Source organism: Crassostrea angulata, chromosome 5 (assembly GCF_025612915.1).
Source record: "Crassostrea angulata isolate pt1a10 chromosome 5, ASM2561291v2, whole genome shotgun sequence".
NCBI classification, from domain to species: domain Eukaryota; kingdom Metazoa; phylum Mollusca; class Bivalvia; order Ostreida; family Ostreidae; genus Magallana; species Magallana angulata.
This window is the reverse complement of record NC_069115.1, coordinates 41,178,060-41,200,684: the sequence shown is the minus strand read 5'-3', so window position 1 is coordinate 41,200,684 and position 22,625 is coordinate 41,178,060. Positions and strand designations below refer to the sequence as shown.

The following is a 22,625-nucleotide window of genomic DNA, read 5'->3' as shown; positions in this document are numbered from 1 at the left end:
TTTTATAAAAATCACAAAGCAAATTGAAAGTTGGAAGGGGGCTAAACTCATCAAAAATCTGTGGTTACGGTTGTGTATAACTTTCAAAATTGTGGTTACGGTTATGTATAAGCCCCCCCCCCCCCCCGCCTTAATTCACAATACCCCCCCCCCCCATTTCCGACGCCTATGCGACGCAGTTATGTGTTTTCCTTATTTGTAATTTAAATCTTTGACAAAATCCCTTTTATATCAATTTTTGTAGTAAATATAGTTATGTTGAAAGTACTAGATCTTTGTAAAAACATATAGGTCACTGAAGCGTTGAAGCGAGGGGCTGTGTCAAAAATAGTTCGGACCGGAAGTATTTGATATAGCATCACCCGTTTGATATAGCAAAGGTTTATCACACGGGTAATATACACCACACGTATGAGATAAACAGCGATTTATTTACAAGTTCGGTGTTTATAACTTTAAGATAAGTTAAACAGAGTGAAAATTAAGAAATTTCAAAGTCATATCTTGGATACGGGGTAACCAATTTCTATTCATGTTTACAGGTGAGGGGGGTCATTTTTTATGGGGGTCATTTTTCTTCATGTTTAACATGAAGAAAAATAACCCCTGGGTCTTTTTTCTTCAGAAAAATCCAGTTATTCTTCAGCTAGGGGGGGTCATTATTCTACGTAGAAAAATGACCCCCGGTCATTATTCTACGGGGGTCATTATTCTTCATTACACCGGCAAATCTTAAATGTGGGCAAATCAATGACTAATTAAACTACCAGAAGATATCGAGTTAATAAAATTAAGTTATCTTAATTGCTTGAAAGGGTTGGAAAAAAAAAACAGAGTATGAGGAGAAGTAAGTGGGGGATTGCGCGCCGACATGGCGTCTGGTTAAGGGCCTTCCGAAACTACGGCATTGTATTTATGCATAAAAAGGTGGCATGTTAACATTCAGACATGTCTTAACTTATTAAAACCCGACAATCTTAATGAAGTGTTTGGTCAATTTATTTTATGTTATAAATAATTAAGAGTGTTTCGGCGATATTATTTACACATGTCATTTCAAAGGACTAAGTGTGGTTTTATGCAATTTTTGCCCCCAAAATCAAAGTTTTAGAAAGAGCTTTAAAATAAGGTGAAAGATAGTTAAAATCATATTGAAAATAAAGATGTATAAGGTTATCACCACAGTGACGTCATAATGTAGAAATGACGTCATGAATATTGCATTATTTTGTTAAATTGATGTTTTGTAGCAAAATATGGGTGTTTTCCGATGGTTTTTCGACTGGGAAACATCGAGCGCAGACTTGCTCAAGTACCATTTTTTAGTATAATATGTATAACCATCTGAAGAAAAACATATGTTAAAATTGCACTTGAGCAGACCTGCGCTCTATTCTTCCGGATGCAAAATATAGAGCAAAAATGAGAATATCTTCATTTGTTTGCAAATTTGCGGGAATTAGGTCATTTAAGTGACGTCATAGATAAACAGCGAGTGAGCAATGATGACTAAAATCAAGATTATAGTTATAGGCATCCTCTTTACAATGATTTGTGAAAATTTCATTTTCATACGATACTATTTAAAAATTGTTTGAAATCGGGGGCAGATATTTGACCATACCGCACATAGTCCTTTGTAAAAAGACCCGCCTCGTCAGGAATTCACTTTATGCATAAATTGATTAATCTCTTTGAACTTCATTTTATTTTAATTTGAATCTAATGATTAAATTACTTTTTGTGTTTACTGTATGCAACCATAGAACATGTTGTGAATAATTTTTTGCATATAAACTTCGTTATGTTGTATGTTATCCCAGTATTTCATAAGTCGTTTCCTTTCACCTTTTATACATGGGTTAAATTGGTCACAAAAGCATAAGGCACAACTTTTTTGTTGTTTTTCTTCTTTTGTTATTTGAGAAGATCCATTCTATTTGCAGAACAATTTTCTTCCATAATAGGTCCAATTTTTGATTGCTTGTATCCTCTTTTTCGAGATGAGTTTTGAAATCTTTATAGAATACTTTGTAATACAGCTTGATCACTAGTATTTCTCTGATGTCTGGCAAATTCTCCATTAATAAGGCTCTTGAAAACTGGTGAGCACTGCCATGTTTTGTTTTTTTTTGGTCAAACCCTTTTGTCAATTAAGATAACTCGACTTTTTTTAACCTCTATATCCTCTGGTATTTTAAATGAACACTAAGATTTGCCCACTTTTAAGATTTGCTGTCATCTAAGAATTGCCAGCAAATCAAACACATATCGTGGTTACTTTTTGACGGCATTTCATAAATTGCCAGCAAATCAAACACAACTCGTGGTTGTTTTTTGTCCGGCCCATATTGGCCATCGTACATACGAGTATCCCAACAGCTATTATTGCTTGATTACGTTGCTACATTTAAATACTTTAGTTTACGAACTTTCAGTACCATATATTATAAGAACTGAATCAGGTTCAGTTCTCATCGGGTTCGAAGTCTCTATTCCTACTTTCGTTTCTGCAATCAGTCATCAGTTGGTCACAGTCTGTGGCTTGTTTGTCTTGTATATCTTAGTGACCGAATGTTATGATTATTCATTTATTTACAAAAATACCGTTCAAATCAATCTCTCGCACGTTTCGTTCTTTTTAGAAGATGGCGGACAGCGATGTTCGAGCCCTCTGTGATGAGTTCTGGCAGTGGAGAATGCGACAGAGCCCCGAGTTTGCATCATTCTGTGGAGATCAGCGGTACTCACATCTGTTAGATGAGATCGATACGAAAGCTTTTCTCAGTTTTGATTTTCTTTCATATTGGAAGTCAGTATAAAAATGATGTAGTAAAGCGCTCGCTAGGTAAGTACAGCTAGTGTTTCTTACTACATTTATCGATTCGGTAAGTGTAGGGTTAATTATAAAAATTTCACGTATTATAGTATCTGAATTACACCTGAGTGCCAAAAGTATATCATTGAAAACAAAACTTAATTTTAAAAGGTTTTCTGTTGTGAATTTTTATATTGATTACATTAGGTTCAATTTGCATTTTTTAACATACATTGAAATAGTGTTTGCAACTCGTTTGAAGAATTTGATATTTCAAGCATAACACAAATATATTTTTTAAGAGCTCTACTATATTTCTTTTGCAATATGCAAGCCAAAACATCTTTCTTTGGATTGTGAATATCAAATCTCAGGAACAGAAGTTGGGAAAATATTTGAATATGATGCCAAAAAAAGCTAGCAGAATTCTGAATTTATCAATCTAGGTCTTTTCAAAGTCGGTCCAATGGTTACTTTTTAACGATTCTTTAAAAAGTGTTGGTTTTTAATGAAATATATAGTGAAAAGAAAAGAAATTGACATACTTTTGGCACCTGAGTGTAGTTAAATCCCATGAAGCATGAACAGCTGATTAAGGGATTGTCAGAAGATATGATTATACTCCACCAACCAAATTGTATTTGTGACAAGAAGGGTCAATTTTAAAGGGGCATAATAAGAAACAAAAAAACGATTTGAAGCAAAAAATGGGGTTTTTTTTTTACACTTTATAGGATAATATACTGAAAGCCATTTGAAATGGTCAACTGAAATTTGAATGACATTTGTCGAGTTTCAGACAAGATACAAAGCTTTCAAGTCTTTTTTATGTAATAAAACAAGGCTTGTGTCATATTTTTATTTACATTTAGTTGCTGAATAGAAAATATCACAGTTAGATAAAGACAACCCCCTAAATAGTGGAAATTGTTTGATTATGTGCTTATAGTTAATAAGTAAATAAAAAAATATCTTATTAAGGTAAAGTTTGCACCACTATTCAATGGATGTAAACAAAAAATTAAAGACACAAGCTTCATTTGCATAACAAGAAAATGATAGGCCTGTATCTTGCCTACAACTCGACAGCTGACATCCCAATAGCAATTACACATTCTAAATACTTCAACAAAACATTTACAACAAACAAAGGAAAAATAAATTTTAGCTCAAATTGTGACGATGTATGCCCCTTGAAATTTTTTAACCAAACTCTGTTCTTAATATATAATAAAACACTTGACAAACCAGCTAGGGCATATCAATAATCGTTGTGACTTTATACATAAATATGATATCCTTGTGCCTAAAAAAGTTCACTCAGAAATGATTTTTGCAATGCACAGAATAATTTTGATAATAAGACAAAAAGATTTATCTCATTTGGTGCACTAAGTCCACATTTTTTATTCTTCCTTAGATTTTATTGAAGAAAAAGAAAAATATTTAATTCAAATAGTATTGAATTTTTTAAAACAATTCTATTTAAAGTCTGATGTCTCCAAGCTTATGAAGAAGGCTGAAGAAATACAAATGAAGAACTTATCAAGCAGTGCAAAAACTGACCTACTTTTAATGAAGGATCAAATTAAGACATTTCAAAAGGGAATGAAATATAAGGGGTAATTAATCTAGGATTGTTTGATAATGTATATTGAAATGATTATTACAAATTGTTATCTCTAATTATATATAAGCCTGTTTGATCTACTGTGTTGTAAATTCTGTACGGTGCATGCATCATGTGCATATTACATGTGTGTATGTGTGTCCCCGAAAAAGGCAAATTCTGAAAATATATGTTCAAAGGATAAAATGTTTTGGAATTTCATTCTTGCAATGTTTACTGGTAGATTAGATTTGATCATATTTTGCTTTGATTGTTATGGGATTCTTTTAGTTGGTATTTTCCGATCAACTTTATGGACGGCTTGCATGCTGATGTTCCTAAGGTTATAAACATGAGTCCAACTCATACAGAGGAAGACTTTAGAAATCTGAATAAAAGAATTGAATGTTATGGGAAAAAGGTCAGAAATCTTACATTTGTCAAAAGCCAGTTTTTGTTTTATTGGGATAGTGTTCTGGAGATATATAGGGGGATATGTCTCATAATACAAGAACATGATATGTTTCGAGATTGCAGAGATATTATTAGGGTTTTTTTTGGAATAATTAATTATGATATTTTCTAAACAGCATGTACATATAACTGACATGGATATAATTTTTTTTTTTATACCTTTTCCAAATAATTAATATGTACATTTGGATACATGTACAATGTGTATGAATGAAGAGTACATCTAAAATAGTTATCTTTTCTGTTCTTTTACATGAGAATTTTATGAGAAATTTTCGTTTAAAAAATATAACTTAAGGGCGACGAACCAAAATCACTTCTACAATTATAGTGATTTTCATGAAAATTTAACATAAGTTAGAGGTACTAAAGATATATTAAATCAATCAAAATGTAGCCTAAAAGTCGAATTTGATTTCAAGTAGGGACCTTTTCAAAAATGTTTGTATAACAATTTGCTTTTCTTTTTCAATTGAACATAATTGAGAAAAGCGTTCTTGTGAGAGAAAATATGATTTTTAAAACATATATGCAATGAATGCCCTATCCAAATTAAAATATGATACTTATATGTGATTTTGAATTAATATCATTTATAAAATGACAATGTCATCGACTTCGTTTTTATGGGGGCACATGCCAATGTGGAGTGTGTCATTATTTTTCCTCAATTTTTCATGAGAAGTACTGGGCAAACTCTGAGGAAAAGGTTATGAAAATCATTTCGAGGTTGATTTATGAAACAAAAATCTATCAGAGAGTGTTAAACATGTTTTTTTATGATAAAATAATTCAAAACTTAAACACAGGGGTGGTGTTGTTATATTTTCAATGCAAGTATTGAAGCGGATCCGAATGTGAATGATTTGTTCATGGCTCAAGCTTTGTTAACTAATCTATGCAGATAAATACTTCGAGCTAATATAAAACTCATTACTACAGAACTGTGACATCCCCTAAAGAAATTTGTGCATGTTAAATAATGTAGAAAAGCGTATTCTAGCATGTTAAATTATAGCAAACTACTTGCACTACATAAAGTGAATATTGATGGCGTGGAATAGCTATATATTGCGTCATAAGCAATTTTTCATTGCGTTTTAGTGATTAAGAATTCAACATTCGAAAAAATCACTCCTTTTAAGTGCGTGATATATCTGCGTAAAGCAAATTTGGTCTGTTGTCCTTAACATATTTTTTTCTTCATCTTCTCAGGCAAAAAGTTGTATACAGGTCTTAAAGGAAGGCGTTGAAAATGGCTATGTTCAACACCGATTCTCTGTAGTAAGTTATATGTAATAAAATATAAAGAGTCACTTGTTTAATTTATTACTAAAGAAAAGTTTCAAATTATTGGTTACAGTTTAATATAAAATCAGTAGAGGACTTGTAACTATTAAAATTACTAGTAAAAATTGTTTGAAAATATAAGATAAAAATTATACATTAAACATTTAAGAAATTGTATTGGCATGCATGTTTTATACATTGTAGATATCATAACTAATGGAAGATAGTTACGATGTTGTTTTTCTAAATATACTCTTTTACTTCAAATTGTATTCATGAATGAAAGTAAAAAACAACCTTTACCAGCAAAGAGAAGCAAACACATTTTCATTACCAAGTTAAAAAATGGAGAAATTAAGCAGTGATAAATGTACAACTTGAATATTTAGGAGTAAAATATATACGAGGGTTGTTAGAGAACTTCTCGGACACAGTTTTACGAGAAAATCACTTCGTACTTTTTAGGATAACCTATGTTTTATTAAATGACTATCAATTGAAAATAAGTATGCAAAAAAGCATATGATTTTAATAATTCTATTTTGTATGAATTAGATTTACGGAGAAGTATTTCATATTACCACGACGTCAGGTGACGTCAAAAAACTGGAAGGAAAAGCTGTCACTCTTTTTCAAAGTAAACATCTTTCAATTTCACACACTTTCATGTCATTTAACCCACTAATAAAATGCACATTCATACCATTATTTGCCAAGTTTTTGCAGAATGTCTTTTGTGGTATATCGTTGAAAATTAGGTCCGAAAATCTCAGTCAGTGCAGTTTGGACAATAAATAATTAAGGGCAGGATCTGGGCTATATGCGTCCCCCCCATGTAACAAAAACTCAAAATATGAATCCTTCCATCATTAAACCTCTAGTTCCATTTGTAAACAATTGTCCAAGACACATGTGGGCCAACTTCAGCAGCATTTAAGAACTTTTTGGTCTCAATCGAAATTTTTTCTTGCTTGTACACAAAAGTTAATGACGGCCCATTGCTCAAAGATGTCCGTTGACGCTAACGTTTTTTGACTCAATATTCAAGCGTTGGTCGTCCGTATTCTGCGATAAAACGATCAGAAATTCTTCAATTTCTTTGAAACTTTCACTAAATGACGTTTCTAAGTTATTGTGATGTCATATAAATTATCGTGCATTTTAATGCGCTTAACCGGTACATTTTAAGTACAAAGGCAATTTGCATAAAAAAAAAAAATAACCCCCAAAAACTGACATCCTCCGGGAAGCATACATGTATCATAACAATTTAGCTGTATATTTTTATGGTGCATTAAAAAAAATAAATCTGTACGTATTTGTTAGAAAATACGTCCAGTTTGGATCTGAAAAGTTTTGCTGGTATCGTGCAAATAGTCCGCTCACAATCGAATTTGTCCGCGAACTTTTCCAACAACCCTCGTATACCATATTTCAAAGATGATATGCCGATGTTGGGTATAAAAGCAATTGTTTATTCTAAGTTAGCTAGCTAATATAAATAATTATTATTTAGCTATAACTTGCATTTGACAAATTCCTAATTAAATTCAGTTTGATTTGTTTAAAATATATGTCTTCAGACATGTTAACAACACGGTTTTGGTCATTTAATTATATTTCACTGTACAGTAGAACAATATTTTATACGCAGAAAAGTTTATTATGGTATCAAATAAATTAAATTTACATGTTATATATCAATTTCTTTAGGAAATAGTACCAGATCAAATAAACGAAATGATTAGTCCAGATCTTACCCCAGACAAAGATGTCTTTCTTTCTCCTTACAAGAAGGGTCCATCAGAGAATATAGAATCCACCATATGGTAAAAGCATGTTTAATTGTTAAATCATTGAATTATTTTTCTTTTACAGCATTAATATAATATTCAGATTGATATGGAATCTGTATATACACACCTTTATTCTCATTTTCAAATGCCCACTCCCAAAAAGGGTATATTGCTCTGTAAATGTTGGTCATAATTAAAAAAAATGCCGTCTAGACTTATTATTTGCTATTGGCTCATCAATCTTTAGTCACTGAATTTCGATGTCAATTAGAGGAACATTCTTGATTTACAGGTCAAAGATTTATTAAATAAGTCACCAAGATAACCTCAATATACTCTATAAAAATGTCAAATATTACCGTGTCTGACGAACAGACTAGTTGTTGTCTGATTAAATATACTTTAAAAGCCATGTCAGTCATGAATCTTGCATTTAAGTAGGTGAGTTAAGGCTACTTATTATGTGTCCAATTCTATGCAAATGATCGAGCTTTTTATAATCCATAGATATGATTAAGCAGCCTTAAACGACATATTTCACTGATTTTCTTATGCACTAGTATTATGATACATCTCAGAGCAAACAGTCATTGCTTCATATTATGACATCATCATCAATTACAATAGTATGATTTTTTGTTTATCATTTATGATAGACATATGCAGGCAAAAAAAGAAGACCAATACATGTTTGTCTTATTTCTGTTTTCTTGTGATGTCATCAGGGTGCTTATTTAAACATAAGTTCATTCAATATAAAAGTCAACGATATGTCTCCATGTATAATTAAAAATGTGATTTTGTTGAAGCTAAATAATTTAAAAAAATTAAAATGACTCTTTATTTTTTATTAGTTTTATGTGCATAGTTTTGTTTGTTGCCCACCTGCGTGACATGAAAGTTTGCTAGGTTTAATGCTATACCCATGACAAATGTTTATTTGTATGAAATATGTTTGTATCATCGCTTTAAAGCTCTTTGTCAGGGATATGAATATGTAATGGAACAACCATAAAACATATCAAAAGGTACTTTGTAAGTTTCATTTTATCTTACAATAATAAATTTATTCATAACGCGTGATGACGTTCACTTGTGCTCATAGACCATGAACGACACAGATTTCCAATGCTAACATAAGAGAAATGTACATCGAATGTAAATATATGCACATAATTTTCAAACAATAAACTGCACTTTAGAAGTTCTACTCTCTTCTTTTTTTCAGGGATACACTCTTGGAGGAAGCCAAAGACATAGTCAGAACGTGTGTGAGACCAAGCTTTAAAGAGCTGGCCGAATACATACAAAATGTACTTAGTTTCACTAAATTTTGATCAATTTGACCATTTTTCACCTATAAGCCTTATCTCACACTCTGCTCATAGTGCCTAATGTACTAAGATTATTTTGGTGATGTTTTCAGGACTATATGAAACACACCCGCCCAAGTATTGCTCACAGCTCCCTCCCCAATGGCCAGGCCCTGTATCAAGCCTGTCTGGATTTCCATCTCTCCCTCTCAATGACCCCAAAGGAGGTGTTTGACCTTGGGCAGGCAGAGGTTGAGAGGATCACTCAGGCTATGAGGAAAATTGCCAGAGAGGAGGGATATGGAGACGATATAGCCAAGTTCAAGGAAGCGCTTGGGAAAAGAGAAGAATTTTTCTTTAAAACTCCTGTACTTTTTATTTCTGTTTTAAGTTTTGACATTTAACTGCCCAATGAACTTGGCTTTAAATGAATTTATAAAGTTTATTACCACCAAACATTGAAGAGTTTGATGAATTGGACAAGAGTATGGAATAAATGCAAAATCAATGCTGTCAACTTTACAAATTTTTGCAGAAATTAATTTTTCAACAAGTAAACATTGATAAAATTAAGTACGTTTCTGAAAGTACATATTTATTAACATGTATGCATGGCATTTAGGAATGGAAGTGATTTAGTGGAAGCTTAATATGTTTTCTGCCAAAATTGTTAGTAGAATACACAGCTAAATGTTATACATTTACAGTAAGTCAACACAATGCAAGTGATTTTTACACGTCTCATATTTTAAATTGGATTCGTCAGACCAAATGTAATCAAGTTTAAGGACAATTGTATGGACCATATTGTGACCATCCAATCATTTTAAAATTACACAATTCATCAGTTCAAAACATATTAAGTTTTACAAAACCGCATTTTCTGAATTAAAACATATACCCAATATGCATACTGTATTTAGGGAAATATTCACCCCCATTTTAATTTCGCCCCTTTAGCCCTCGTCAGCGGAAGAATTTAAGACTAGGCGAATTCCTATGTCTCAAAGTATCTCTTTTTAAGCACAATATTGTCTGGGCGAATTCAAGATGGGGCAAAACTGTTTGCAAGTGAAGAAGGGCAAAAATAATCCTATATACAGTATATATAACAAAAGACTGTTTGTGTTGTTATATGTTTTAATATCAGTGAGAACATTTTAGTAATAGTTATTACTTTAAATTTATAGGAAGATCTTTTGGAATATGTCAACCACATTTGTTGCGAGGAAATTCAACCTAAATTACCACTGTTATTTAAGGAATTTCCAAGCTCAAAACTAAGGTAATTTAAAATACATTACCTTGGCTGATATTCAGAAGCATCAAAACAACATGTAGAAGTTATATGTTGATAATGTCATATTTCATTCATAAAATAACAATTACCGGTATATTAAGTTTTTTCTCTTCCATATATGAAACAGTTACATCTCCTTTTCCATGGTTGTTGGCTTAATACGAATTTATACGCTTTTTCTGTCTATAGCTGTTATTAATTATTTCTCTAATACATATGTCAATTCAATTAAGAGCACAGCTTTCTGTATTTTTAGTACTTTGATTTATCCCCATAGTTTTCTTGTTGACTAATAACTTTTATATGATTAAAGAGACAAACCACAAACTCACCAAAAAACGAAATAGATAATACATGTACATTTAATATGAATATAATTATGTCAGAGGTAAACAAATTCAGATGAAAAGGGAAAATTTGAGTTATTGCTTGAATAAACACTTTAATGCTAAGTTTTAATTCGACTTCATGGTTATGCAAGTGCAGAGAAATGTAAGTACATCTTATTTCCTTAGAACCTAATATTGTTTTTAAAAATTATTTAGGTGCTTTCCTTATAAATGAAGATTTCTGACCACAATCATTCAATAACTTCGAATTCCAATTTTTCTCACTGTGTCATTTTCATTGTAACTTCATTTAAACATCTATCGCAATCATATGACACTCAAATCATTGTCGAAAAGTATCAGGTTTAATTCCAGATGAATTTAAGCTCCTGTAAGTTGTTATGTGATGAACTATAATGTGTAAATATTCTTCAAATTTTTTATATCTTAAATCAATATATCCTAATTAACTTTGTCAAAATTAAATAAAAATGTTTTGGGTCACTATATATCACGTTAAAATATTCAGACATGTTTACTATCAACTTGATAAGTAATCTCCTCTCCTATTTTTTGTCTTCATGAGAATTGAACAGACACCTCCACTTATGGCCAGCGGTCCGATTGCTTTTTACTTCGGTGGTTCTCCGGACGGATCCAGACCTGGGGTATACTACGTCAGGACAACAAACCTGAAAGGAAGGTCTGCAGAAGTTTAAATAAACAAATAATTGATTAATGAGTTTATTTGTAGGTTTATAATTATGTACTGCTACAGTTCTCTGTTAATGTTAGGCATGTATGATTTATTAAGTAAAATAACATAATTTCCATTTGCTGCGGTTTAACACAGAAAGACTGTCAAATATATATTTTCCCAGAGATAATTAGACAGAGATTTTTTATAGCATTTTAGATCCAGTGTCCCTATTCCTTTGCAGATACATGCACTATAGATGTTTTCCCCACAGAACAATCATGTGTCTGAACTTTTTGTATTCTTTGATATGTAGTGACATATGTTCAAATAAAATCAACCAATTTTTATGGCCACTAACCTTAAAAAAGTAATTTTCATTGCATAGATAAGGAATAAATTCATTTCTTAATCCTTACACAAATTGAATTGCTAGATGAAGCATCCGAATGATATGAATTATTTTAAACAAAAATCCCATTATTTTTAGTATTGATATAATTACAGTCCAAAATATGAACTGATGGCTGTAAGTCTGCATGAAGGGGAGCCAGGCCACCATTTTCAGGTAATCAATAAATTGAGTGTAAACTTTTATGTAATGTCTTACAATTATAAATATGCACAATAATAATTCCACCAAACATAAACAATTTACTTATGCACATAAGCCAATACAGTTTTATGATTTAGAGATCAGTTCATATTTTATAGCTTTTAAACCAAATGAATTTGATCGCAGACAATGACTTCTATGGAGATGAAGGACATTCATGCCTTCAGGAGGGCCCAGGAAGACATGAACTATGCATGGGTGCCCTCTAGATTTCCTTTGTATACTGCATATCTAGAAGTATTTTAGAGAATTTCAAAGTAAAAATTCAATACACAGTGTCTTTAGATGATTAGACTCATAATTAATGTAACTGACTTTTCTTTACTAATGTTACATTATTTCTTTGTAATATGAGATGTTATTCAAAAAATCTGTTTGTTATAGAACATATCAGGAATATTGTCTGTAGTAAATTCTTAAATTTTACTTTCCGTGTTTATATACATGTATGATCTCTGATATACAATGCTCTATGCATGTAAAAATGTGTAACATACATTTTCATTAAATGTAAGGATGGGGTTTGTATTGTGAGTATCTTGGAGAAGAACATGGAATGTACAAAGACAACTGCTCTTTGTAAGTACATGTTTTTGCAGTCATGTAATTGAGTGTAATGGTGGTGTTAATATATTTTTTAAAATGCCATTGACTCTTTTAGCTAGTGACTAAAAACCCAAGTGAGCTCATATGATAAAAAGTTTGTTAACATATTATCTACTCCTGGAAATTTAGCACATAAACTGATTATAAACAGTTATAATACGTATAAGTACCTTTACTTTAATTGTAAATTGTCTGACCCCTTGTGCACGGCTCTGGTTTCAAAGCAAGGTTCTTTAGTCATAAAGTAAATGCTGACCAATCCTATAAATATGTTTTATACCATGGGATATTGCATATGAACTAAACATTGTAACAATTTATAGGATTAAATGTCTCTGTTGTAAAAGTCATATTCATTGCTCTATAATTCAGGAGGGAAAGGATTTTGAGCTTTCTTAATTATTTAGAGAATACGTTATTTGATTTTTAAACATCATACATCTTTACACCCTATAGTCTGTCCCAAGATATTTATTGTTCTTTCCTCATAATTTCCCAGGGTTGCCCATTGGGTTTTCTTTCCATTTTGCAATATTCATTTTTACAGATTTGGAAGATACTGTATGGAAATAATGAGAGCAGTACGGTTAGTGGTGGACACAGGAATGCATGCTTTTGGGTAGACTCTCATTTTGTTGGACTTGAGTTTACCCTAAAGGGAAAAAAAACTGATTTTTGTTCAAAAACATTTTTACAATTTTCAAGATTGTCAAGTAATTAACAACACACAAAAAGTCCATTTTGACAGAACATAACACCATGCAGATTAAAGCTGCTTGGTCCGATTTTATAACAAATTTTATGCACGCTTTTAAACGATGGCTATGCTTAGTATATGTATAATAATAGACATTGCAGTAGTTTTACCCGTCAATTATGCCAAATTTCAATGAAGAAAAATACGTACAAAATTTGCTAACAAAACAAACGACATTAAAAGGTACCGCGTTATTTCGCCTCATGTTAAATTTCACCCCTGACGACGAGACGGGTATGGTTGTATTACGACTTTGACATCGCTTTAAATAAAGGTCGAAATGATCAGACAATTACAAATAAACATGTGTACGTTTTGTTCGCTAATATTTCCAAAGTCTGCTTTCTTTACAATCGATGCATAGCATGCGGGTTGAATAACCCCAATCATTCGGGGGACGAAACCAAGCGGTTTCCTTTTCTAAACATTCCCGTGATGCATTTTGGTTTGTTTTTTCGTTTGCCCAAAGAGAAATTATTTTTATTTACTTTGAATATTTCTAACTTTGAAAGGAGACTGATTCTGCTGGTGTAAATAGGAGAAAGTCCATAACTTTCTAAGATTAATGATTTGTATGGAAAAAATGTTGATACTGTAATTACAAAAAATCGGACCAAGCAGCTTTAACAGTACAAGTGTACCTACATATTCCAATTGATTGTATTATAATATCGAAAGTACCTCTTTATTCAGAATCCTAGTATATATCGTTATATTTTCCTCTATCTGTTACAGCTGGTCCTATGAAAAAGCTCTTAACTTCTTGGAAGAGAAAACTTTTTTGGATAGAAAATCCCTGGAGATGGAATGTAAACGATACATAACCATACCAGGGCAGGCATGTGCTTACAAAGTGGGGGGAATCAAGATCAAGCAGCTCAGACAAAAAGCCACGGAAGCATTAGGTATTTATATATAAATGGTATTTTAGAATTGTTTATGTTCAGGCATATACAGTAATTCGAATAAGTTTTTTGTGGATAATTTTCAAATAGGAGAAACCATATCTGGAAATGTTTCAGTGAAGCGTTATTTCAAAATGAAAATTACTTTGTTGCTACTACATATATGTATGATATGGCTATATAAAGGTCTCTAGATGTACTATATTATGTTATATATTTGACGTATTCAGAAATATTTGTACATATGCTTGTAGAATATTTGTGTTAATTTTAGGGGACCAATTTGATGTTAGGGATTTTCATTCTGTGATTTTGAAATGTGGGGCTGGACCAATGAGTTTTCTGGAACAAGAAATTGACGAATACATTAGACAGACACTAATAAAATAATTACATTTAATCTAATACATCATTATTATATTCAATCATGCTAGTCTGATGCTCTTGAAGGAATGTATCTTATTTCATTGAATACGTCTCTTAAGGATTATTTGTTTGAAAAAAATTATTTAATGTGTATTATTTTTGGTTCTTCAATAAGTTAAAAAATTGCTTCAAGATAAATCTGAATTGAACAGTTAACGCATTATAAACAATGTTTTGTACTTTTTAGCTCACCTGCGCTGAAAGCTCAAGTGAGCTTTTCTGATCAATTTTTGTCTGTCGTCCGTCTGTCCGTCCGCCCGTCCGTCTGTAAACTTTTTACATTTTCGACTTTTTCTACAGAACCACGGGGCTAATTTCAACCAAACTTCACACAAAGCATCCTAAGGTAAAGGTGATTCAAGTTTATTATTTATTAAAATGAAAGACCACGCCCTTTTTCAAAGGGAGACAATTAAGAATTATTAACAATTTGTTGTTATCTTCTCAAAAATGAATTGAACAGAAAAGCTGTATTTTGCATGGAAACATCCTTAAGTAGTGTAGATTATAGTTTGTTCAAATCATGATCCCCGGGGGTTGGTAGGCTACAATTGGGGGTCGAATTTTTCACATAGGATTGTATATTGAAAAAATATTCTTCTCAAGAACCAATTGGCCAGAAAAGCTGTTACTTGTGTGGAAGCATCCTCAGGTAGTGCAGATTCAAGTTTGTTCAAGTCATGATCCCCGGGGGAACGGTGGGGCCACAATTGGGGGGGGGGGTCGAATTTTTACATAGGAATATATAGAGTAAAATATTTAAAAATCTTTTTCTCAAGAACCATTTGAGCAGAAAAGCTGTTACTTGTGTGGAAGCATCCTCAGGTAGTGTAGATTTACAGTTTGTAGAAATCATGATCCTGGGGATACGGTGGGGCCACACAAGGGGTTCAAAATTTGATGTAAGATTTTATTTTTGAACAGTTGTTTAAGATCGTTTTGATAATGGCAATAGTCATTGATATAACTGTAAAATCATCTAGTTACAAGAGGTGCCTAACATAAAAACATCTGAAGAAAAGTTTTAATTTTTTTAAAAATAGGATTAATTTTACTTATTCTTTGTCCCGATATTTTGGATATGACTTCATTAAGTTGATTTTATTATGTCTAGTGTTGCTCAGGAGAGCGTTGTGGCCCATGGGCATCTTGTTTATTTGTCCAAGATGGTTTTTTGTTGTCATATTAATTTTTCACAGTGGAGAGGATCAAAACATTGATTTATGTGTCCATATATATCAGTTTTAAGGAAGATTTATCTTTTTTTTATTTAGGCGCAATAAGAAACAAATTTCATGTGCGTATACACAGAAGTTATAAATGTATTAATCTAGTTTAGAATAAAATTAATTTTATTCTAAAATGTTGATGTGTCAGTTGCTATCAGAGTTTTCTAGGGTGCTAATAGAATTTATTTTGAAACGGACACCACTCACATTAACAAACATTGCCGATTTTTTCTATGCAGTATTTGATGTGCGTAAATTTTGTGTTTTTCGCTGTTGTAGTGCTTATGTTTATTGTTGTATGATATTTATATAACACAACAGTAATAATCAATACGCATATACATTGATCATTTGTACATATGTACATGCATATATAAGTAGTATGTGTCATCTTTGTATATACTCGCTCTAATGGAATGCCATAAGTCCGAGTAGATGCATACACTAACTGTAAGTACTGTCTAAAAGAATACATGGATTGATATCAAGAGTACGCACCAAACACGCATCTCGTAACCATTTACACTTAGGCTTTAAATGGCCACATGCGGTTTTGAATGCCTGACAATGTACGAACACCTCCAAGTCGAATGCTTAGGACCATGAAATCACGTGAAATCTGTCTTTACTAAAAAATCAGCGCTGGCAGTAAGGCTTTTGTCAACAAATAGACTTATACAATGCAGTTGATGAACCCAAATTTTTACCATTGTAAAATGAGTGTTTGTAAATGTGAGCATGGAAATAGTAGATGATGATGTAAATATTGTTTTAAGTGTACAAAATGCTTGAACAAAATTACACATGCCTTTCCAAAAGCAATTAGAAAAAGAAGCATTTTTTAAACGTAGTATTTTTTGTAGTAACCCATCCCAGGAATGTCACTCAGCTGATTGGTCAAGTTTGTCGATTACGTCTGTGTCTCATTTAGTATGTAAATTTATTCCGACGTCACAGAAAATAGTTTCCCCGACCTGTTATAACACTTGTTTCAAAATTCTAATCACTGTAGATTTCATTTTACTAGATAGACATATTTTTGTTAATAGCCGCTTACAAAATAATGCAGACGCTCTCTGGCGCATTTCCGACAGTGAAAGCATATGAGAGAGAGAGAGAGAGAGAGAGAGAGAGAGAGAGAGAGAGAGAGAGATTGCTAGTTTTTACTACACAATATGCATAATGACACAACAATGACAAGAGACCGGCTTTCAGTACTTCAGTACTTTGATTTTCGACAAATGATGATATATTTGTTAATTCAAAACAAAATTATGTTAAAAAGCTAATTGTGAGATGTAACGAAAATTTACATTTTTACATATGAGAAAAACATTATCTTAAGGTCAAGATCTAGTAAATGAAAGATGCCTACAGGTTTATGAAATTCAAGATATAAATTCTTTTAATAATGCTTCATAACGATATCTTTTTTTCATAGGGTGTACCGGGGCTTAATTTTTTGGCAGACACATTGAAAATTAATGTTTTAAACAACCATTTTCTATGAAATATGAAGGATAAATGTTGTTTTGTTCATTTATGACTAATGAAATATATCTAGAATACCTACAGTCTCTCCAAAAACGGCATTAACAAGCTCTTGACTTCCTCTTTTATTAAAAAAAGATATAGAGATCCGTAAATAATGCATGATAATCGTATTCGAATAATTTCAGCTAGCAAATTTTAAATTCATATACGTTGTTTCGTGACTTTCATCAATGAAGTAGCTGGTCCCACCGCTTCGTTTGGCCCACACTCTGTCACCGGTCTGTAGATGTAAGATGACCAGGTTGGTTCCGGTCTGGTGAATTCTAACGCTGCTTCCAATGTCGTACCTAGCCATTGCCTGGACTTTAGTAGATCCATTCAAAACTATGTCAACCAAGATGTCCTTTTGAAACTCCGACTGAACAGAGACATAGAACACATATGTACCCGCTGTCGGCGCTGTAAAGATACCAGTACTGGGGTTGTATCCTGTTCCTTTACTGTAGATTACATCGGGGAACACTAGGGTGTCTCCTGTCCAATCAGTGTAACGGATGGGTATACTCGCCGAAAACGCAATGTGGCTACTATTATCTGCAGTTTAGAAATCACCAATTGTAAATTTTGTAAATGTAAGTTCTCAAATTCAATTTTTGTTATTGATTAAGTTCAATATCATGAGTAAAATTTGTTCTAAACTCAAAACGTATTAATGAAATGAACTATTATTGACATAGCAGTCGATATTTCTACTATTTTATGGAATTAGGGTCAAATAGAAATAAACTTTTAGCCAAACAGAGGAAATTCGGACTAAATTTAGCAAATTTTGTTTTCAGCTAAAACATGTTTGTCAGTACTCTAATATTAAACGTTAAGTTTTTATATTTTAGTACTGTGGTTTCATCAATATTCGTTGAATACCAATTTTCGTGGATTTCGTTGTTTAGTTGATCAACGAAATTAAATGTTCATTGAAGTGCAATTTTTTTTAACATTTTGTATTGATAGGGTCATTGGCCACGAATTTACGTATCCTTGAAACTGTGATTTTCACTTTATCCACGAAAATTGATGCCCTTGAAAATTAATGAAACCACAGTATATGTAATTTTACATATATTCTTTTGGTTTTACCTCACTTATTCATTAAAATAATTGTACGGCACGAATTGCAAAAATAGTGAAAAACGCTTAAAAACGATTAAAGACACCATATCTTAAAGTTTTGATAATTGACCTCATATTTAGTATATGCCATATAGAATAAGGTCAATACATATATGAATAGTTTAATACTATTAATGTCTTTGTATTAATATCGTCATTCAATTTTTGTAAAATATGGTCAAAAATGGGTAGGGATTAGAAAACCGATAGAGGAAATTCGGACTGGAATATTTTTAAAAAAATGTCGCTAAAATTTTAATGTTTTGTATCTATTTAGTCCCACTACCATTCATTAACTGTATTTCATTTAAGTCAGAAAATACCAATCGTAGTGTAATAGTTGGTATATTTTAAATAATTAAAATGTACAATTACATGATTGTACAATTATGAATATGTAACTCTATTTTAATTAATTAATAATATACAAAGCTATGTGTCAATTAATATTGACCAGCAAAAATGTATGTATCATTTTATCAACATTGTGTATACATTGAATAAAAATAATAGTTAATAAAATAATTATTTCAATAAATGATTCATTAATAACTAAATCTTTTGATCCACCACTGATACTCTCAGTACACCTGTAAGAGGGTACCTGAGTAGTATTTAAGCTTTATTCATTCCTTAAATTCAATTGGTTAAAACTTTTACCTCCAAAACTTTGACCTAAGACAAAGACATTTAGTCAGCTACTGCCAATCTGGGCTGACTTGAAATTCTGGCTTTATTATAGTTATATTACATGTATAACTTTATTACAGTACTAACTTTTCTCTTCTAATTAACAAGTTGTAAATTAATCATCTCATAATTTATTCTGAGTTATCAAACTAAATTCAATGTATAAAGTGTGAATGTGTTTTTTTTAATTACAGTCATTGTACTTCATAGTCATACAATAGATTCAGTGATTAAGACTGAAAGCTCTGTTCCATAAACAGGTACTTATTCTTTGTCATAAATATATGCTTAATTTTAAACTTTTTACAAGAATATATAATTGAAAATATGAATGTTTAATACTGATCATGATGATAGATCTGAATAATGCCGTGACAAGGGGAATAACTCTGTCTTATTTATAGCATTTATAACTAAGTATTTTATGACTTGTGAAATCAATTATAAATATTATGTGCATTGAACATGTATATGAAATTGAATTATATTTATTTATATTTACAGGGCGATTTATTGTGATAGTATAATAAATCATAATATCAACGAGCCCGCAGGTGTCTGTTATACTCATTACATAGGACCCCTGTTACAGTAGTGTAAAATTTTATGGGATTTTTCTTGATTTTTCACCATAAATTCAATGGCCATTAACTCAAAAAGTAGGTCATTAACCTACTTTTTTGTAAGAGAAAATAATACTACAATAAAAGGTCTATAACATAAAAAAGATGGCTTTTCATTATCATCAGTGGAACTTTTTTTTCATTCTGAGTAAACGTCATCCTTGATAGAGTGTTATTTTTTAAACAGTGTCACACTCATATTTTCACTGTTTACATGGTTTTACATATTTTCATTCAGTTTCATATAAAGAATTTATTTCAATTTTTCAAATGAACATAAAGATGATTTTATAACTCTGAATCCTTAATTTAGTAAGCTTAGTCATTAGATCAAAGTTTTGTGAAACGAGCCCCAGGTTTATATAAGTAGGAAAAAGTAGGATAGGTCTTGCTCTTGTGGGGGACATTTCCTTTGGTCCAGGTTGTGCATAAAGATAAATATTATTTTCCGGTTCTGGAGGAAAAGTTTGAACCACACGCCAGCCAAGGTTTGAAGTATACGACGAGTTGGCGCGGTGTGACGTAGTTACGTTATTGTGATGCCATTTTGTTTAACGTTGTGACGTTATCCGTAGTATTTTGCTAAACACTTACTCTAAACAATGTATATTGATACAAATTTAATAAAAAAACAATAATGAAAAACAGAACCTGAATAAATTTATTTTTATTTTTATTTTAATATATTTTTTTCAAATTGTCATACGCCCAAATAGGCCCCGTGGCACCGAACGTAGATATTCAAATAGGCCCAAATAGGCCCTGTGGTTAAACTGTAACGTAACATTATAGTCTGTCTCAAGATATATATGCAGCACATTTGGACGATTTTTAATAAAAATACACATACCTGTGAAAGACGTGCAATTGAAATAGTTGAAAGGGATAATTTCCATTCGGATGTACTCGGGACACCTAGCGCAATTTTTCAACGTTATCATCCGCTGATGCAACGCTTATAACCTTATTCTTATAATCCTCATCCTTATAACCTTATCCTTATAATCCTCATCCTTATAACCTTATCCTTATAACATTATAACCATTATCCTTATACATGTAACCATATAAATCTTATCCTTATGACCTTATCCTGATAGCTAGAATTAAGTTTTATAATACTTATAAACTATGATAACATTCATAATGGTACTGGGTGAGCAGATGCTCAGCAGAAATTGCAAACTATTTAAATAAGATATAATGCGTCTCTAATAAACGCCAACTTATTGTCTGTTGAAAAGACAGCCGCTGCCAACAAAGTTTATTGGAATAAGAGACTTTTTACATATGTAGTTATGGCCTAAAAGAAAATCAAAGTAGTTATTACATTTTTCTGGAAACCGCGTTTATTTGCAATGCCCTAGCTTTGTACACAATTACTAATTTTTGACAAATGAACACTATCGCATTTCTTTTGCACGCCACCCGATTTCTAGGTAACCCACCATTTATATGGCACGCCAAATTCACAAAAGTAAGCTAAACATAGTTTTACAATCGATAAACTAGGTTTATCGACTGTTAACTACAGTTTACGAACCGCAAACTATAGGTAAGGATTCGTTAATATAGATTCACATCTGTAAACTATAATTTTCATTCGTTAACTATAGTTAAGACTTGTTAATCATAGTTTCACAATCGTGAAACTTTATTTATTAAATAAATTATATTTTACAATGATCACAAATAGTGTTAATGATAGTTTTATACTTCTGAAACATATATAATTGCGTTAACTGTGGTTAAGAGCTGTGCAATATAGATTAATGGCGAGAAAAACAGTTTCACAGATGATATTAAACCAGATTTATCGAATGTTAACTATGGTTTACGAACACTAAAGTATAGTTAACAATATTTGCATATCCATTGCGCTTTCCCACTGTAAGTCCATACGGAGGAACTGCAAATATTTTTCTATAATCGCAATTGCTCTGTCTGTATACTATGACGTCATAAAGATGTGACGTCATATACTTTTCCATGACGTTATAGATTTAAACCATTATACGATACATCATGTGTTTTTCTCCTTCATTAAAAAATGATGTATTGATTAAAACATGTCTTATAATAACATTTTAAAGGAATAACTGTTATAACATATCATTGATTCTGTAAACAAATCTATGCGAATTAAAAAGATACATTACAGACTGAATGTTTATTTTTGATGCAATGGCTAAATGTCAAAGTCTAGGCTAATACAGGGTATTTGCGAGTGGTAAAATGCAAATATAAGTAATTAACAACGATTATTTAGTGAACATGGCGTTATGAATAGCAATTGCTCTGCTGACATATTTACCATGATGCGCTAGCGCGCATCATGGAATATGCCAACATTGCAATTGCTATTCATAACGCCATGTTCACTAAATAACGTTGTTTATTTCATAATTAGTTTACTGTTAATGATACGATATACAATCATGTAATTAACCATCCATTAGCTATAGTATCCATCTTTATATATA

At 31.6% G+C, this 22,625-nt stretch overlaps 1 pseudogene; it reads left to right on the top strand.

Annotated features, from left to right (window-relative positions):
• The first annotated feature begins 2,532 nt into the window (after nucleotides 1–2,532).
• LOC128186271 (uncharacterized) lies at nucleotides 2,533–15,651 on the top strand (annotated as a pseudogene).
• Nucleotides 15,652–22,625: the final 6,974 nt, after the last annotated feature.